Source organism: Anneissia japonica, unplaced genomic scaffold (genome assembly GCF_011630105.1).
Source record: "Anneissia japonica isolate Jap-2015-1 unplaced genomic scaffold, ASM1163010v1 scaffold904_len716149_cov161, whole genome shotgun sequence".
Lineage (NCBI taxonomy): Eukaryota > Metazoa > Echinodermata > Crinoidea > Comatulida > Comatulidae > Anneissia > Anneissia japonica.
The window spans coordinates 377,430-381,639 of NW_022683714.1; the positions used below are offsets into that span (position 1 = coordinate 377,430).

Consider the following 4,210-nt stretch of genomic DNA (forward strand, 5'->3'; position numbering starts at 1 on the left):
TAATCCCAGAAAAAGTATACTATGGAACGCCATGCAAATAAGTAATATGGAACGCCATTTGTGCCAAAATCGATTTATTCTTAAGCATTTCAACTGATTAAGACAAAGATTAGGGACTGGAACCCAGTCTAAGCCATACAGTAACATGACCATGTTACACTTTTTTTTATAAGAGCCATTCAAATTATGCCTAGGCTCACTGTTATTATTTTTTGCTGATTCCAGCATTGCTCTATTTCCATTTACAGAAAATTGTTATTCTACAGCAGTATATTACTGTGCTATAAACGTTATAAGATCGTTATCGTTGAAGTATAAACAGGCCTTTATCCTCAACCTGGGCTTCAATATTTGGAAAAGCTTTTGGTTTGTTCCTGATTGTACTTTAAACATTTCTTATGAGGTAGTTCTTGTTAACTTGCATAGTAAAATACCTACTACATGTCTTGTGATATGTTTCCAAACTACATCTTCCCATGTTGTATTAACAAATTCTACCCACTTATTAAATGTTTCTATATCTTTTTAGAAAAGAGAACAAAAGATAGTTTCTGGTGACTAAATTGCATTCTGATGTGTTGAATTTGTGTAGAAAAAAATCATGGAAAATAATTTTATATAACCAATTATGTTATTTACTAAGATAATTCATATATAAGGGTTTTTTGAAATGATAATACTGTTAGTGCAATAAACAAGCAATTACCATTAATCATTTTTTAAACAAGTTAAATTGCATAACAATTATATTTATTATTACATGTACTAATCTTTACATTTAATGATACTAAAGCATGCTTTAGCATGAATACTGCAATCATAATCTAACTGTAAATTAGTGGTAAGTCTTCACTTTGTTTCAGTACTGTACTTAGCAAAGGTTGTCCCATTTTGTGAAAAAATAATAAGAGTTCGTCAGTGTTAAATAATATCATAAGAGTCTCTTGTAACATGAATACCGCAACAGTAATCAAACAAGTATTTCATTAATCAAATTGTAAATGATTTTAATTGAATTGCAATTATACAGTATATAGTACAGTAGTAATACTACTTACATTTAAAAAAAAAGACATGCATATTGTTTTTAAGGTTGTTGGACATACTGTATTACTAAAATAAATATGCTATTACGAAGCACACAAAACCTGATATAGTGTAATGCCTTAATTTTGTTAATAAATAGGTGCCTAGTATCGTCAGGAAAATTGAATCATACAATTTTACATCTTACACTGTATTGTTTGCTCTGTAATTCATAAGCTATTGGAATTATGCTTTTCATAGTCTATTTTATAACAATAGTGAATGATACGCAGATTGTATAGGCCTATTTATGAACAAAAAACACCTCAATTTCAGGGCATTCTATATTATATAGTTGAATTGCATTGTAATTAACCAAAAATAAATTATTGTTAAAATATACAATTTTAATAGATAAAATTAATTTAACACAGACATAGTAATTCATACTGGCAATACATTAACATAGTTACAGCATGAGGAGCCTCTGGTCAAAGGAGAAGCTAAAATTCACCTGTCTGGGGAGGATATTTAAACTCTGTGTAGTTGGCACTGGGTTCAGGAAATGCCTCATGTATGGACTTCATTACACGACATCAGCACTCGCCTGTCTTTGCCAAGATAACCCCAGCACCAACGTACAAATTGCCGATAGGCTGTGTACCTGTAACGCCTGGAAAAAAAAATTGTGAAGCAATATTAATATAGATTTTTTGTGTGTGTGAGGGGAAGAGAAAACAGGAATTAAAGCATAACTACACCTAATAAATAGTAATCAGATTTAATAAAATATTTTATTGGTCAATTCCACTTGTAAGCAGTGGGGTATTTTGCAAGACTTGCATGTACAGTAAGTGCACACACGAAGAAAAAGTAATGTACCACCCAAAATATTAACTAATGTATGCCTAATAGAACAAAAATATATGTTGATGTTTGCGGTACACCACATAGGCAGTTTTGAAAAGAACTGTTGTAGTTAAGAAACTCTCAACGTTTTAATTGAGTTGCTTCAGTACGTTTTGATTGAGTTGCTTCAGTCGTCTTCGGGAGAATAATACCTGCAGAAATTGCAAACAGGGAAATACTTATATGTTTGAGTAGAGAAGTACAAAAATAATTCATCTATGTATTTTTTACCTTTCGACTCCCCCTTCGGTCACAGGCTCCTGGTATTGTGAAACATACTGCCAATATGCAATTTATAGTGTTACAGGATTTAAGATGGCTGGTTCAAACCAAGGATGTGTGGTAATGCACCCATTGTGGTATGGCTCTTCATTGTTTTTTTGCATAACCTTTTCAATCTGTTAAAAAAAGATGGAACATGAATTCATAAAAACTTTAAAAATATTTAATCTGCAATACAACACAGGTAATGTAATACACGCCTTTTCCACAGTGCAGTAGTACTAGTAGTACTCTAGACTAGCATTGCTTTACAGTACTTATCATATGAGAGTTTCCTGTGTTAAAAACATGATTTATACTACACTTATTGGTACTTTATAATAAGAGAAATCTCATATATTGATACCTGGAACAGTAACAATACGAAAGTACTATGCTACTGCACTGTAAGTGTAATGCTTAGGCCTATTTTAATACACTACTTAGATAGGGTTTTCTTTTTCCATCTTGATTTCAGAGGTCAAAAACATTTTCCAATTTTTTTTTCAATCATATAGTGGTGTAGAATAGTCTTTTGAGAACATTTTCCAGAAAAAAATAAGGTGGTACAACCCTCAGTTATGAAGTTTTAGATAACATGAGGACAAGAATTCTGCTTCAAAGCTTATTTTCATGGTAGGGAGGAAGATTTTTTTTTTCTCACATCAAACATGAAAAAATAGTGTCACAAGGAAAAACATGAGACCAAAATTATGTAATTCATCTAAACCAAGCAGAAACTTTGCCTATGAATAACAGTCATAATGCAATTTCTCTAAATAATAATGCGCCCAATTTACTCCAACACAACAGGCATCATGGATGCCATGTGGCTACAATAGTATAGAACAACAGTAGAGCATAGAACTGCAAGTGATCTGGCTAACGTGCGGATGGGTGGTAAATAGACCTATATATTTAATGGAGTTTTGTAAAAAAAAAAAAATCATTCCAAGTCAGTGGCCTCTCTGATGGTTGGGAGGGGATGCTAACCAATTATTTTATTTTACATGGCCTTAATTTGTATTTTAATCAAATGGTTCTTACTTCTTGACAACAGGAACGATTTCCCCACATCTCTTCCACGATGCAGTTTCCACAAGTACAACTGAAAATAACAGAAATGCATTTTCTTTTATTAAACTAATGATTTTATAGAACATAATAGAAGGACTAGGCCCAATTATCATAACTCAGACAGGTTCTATTTCCCCAAATAGAAGCCCAGGGTATGATTTTAATGGCTCAGTTGACTTCTAGTCTACAAATACTTTCAGAAAAAAAATATCAAAGATACGCTTTAAATTATGCATGCAATGTTAAAATATTCCATTTGGTTTTCCATCCATACAACTTTAAATAGGGCACGCTGATGTCAGATTTAAAAGGATATTATTTTTTTATTTGGTTAAAATGGAATTCCCCTGGGTACACACCCACCGACTACTAGGCTAAAATAGGCCAAACATGGCAAATAGGCCTTAGTCTATTAGTATTATTTTAGTACCACCCTAACCCTCCCTACAGTATAGGCCTAGCCAAAGATGGCCTAGCCTAGATAGGCAAAGAAGGGCTATCCTAGGGGTAGCCGATCATTTCGGTCGCGCTTCGTTTCGGTCGCGCTTTGTTTCGGTCGCGCTTCGTTTCGGTCGCGGTATATTTCGAACAAATATATGGAGTGCCGAAGGAGTTGCGAAAACGAAAAATTTAATATGCCTAGGCCCTATATATTTTAGTTCGTGAATCGGTTTATCATAGGCCTAAATATTATTGTTTTGCTATCTTTCCACTAACAAAATATCTTTCTGCTATATTCTCTTTCTTCCATTTATGGTGATATATTCATGATTGCAACATGATCTTGTAATTGAAACAATGGAATTAAGTATGTGCTTCATGCTATTCTTTTTGTTGCGTTTTCATATACTATACTTTAATAAATGGTCAATAAAATGTATCTTTGATTTTAATTGAATTGAATATTGTTACCATCTGAAATCTATTTCATAATTTA

At 32.6% G+C, this 4,210-nt stretch overlaps 1 long non-coding RNA gene across 1 annotated transcript; it reads right to left on the bottom strand.

The window, feature by feature from the left end:
* Positions 1–65: 65 nt before the first annotated feature.
* On the bottom strand, positions 66–3,904 carry LOC117100927. The gene is made up of 3 exons (XR_004444194.1): positions 3,244–3,904; positions 2,167–2,333; positions 66–1,699 (listed from the first exon to the last, which is right to left on the bottom strand). It is a non-coding gene; the product is annotated as an uncharacterized LOC117100927 (long non-coding RNA).
* Between the last annotated feature and the right edge of the window lie 306 nt (positions 3,905–4,210).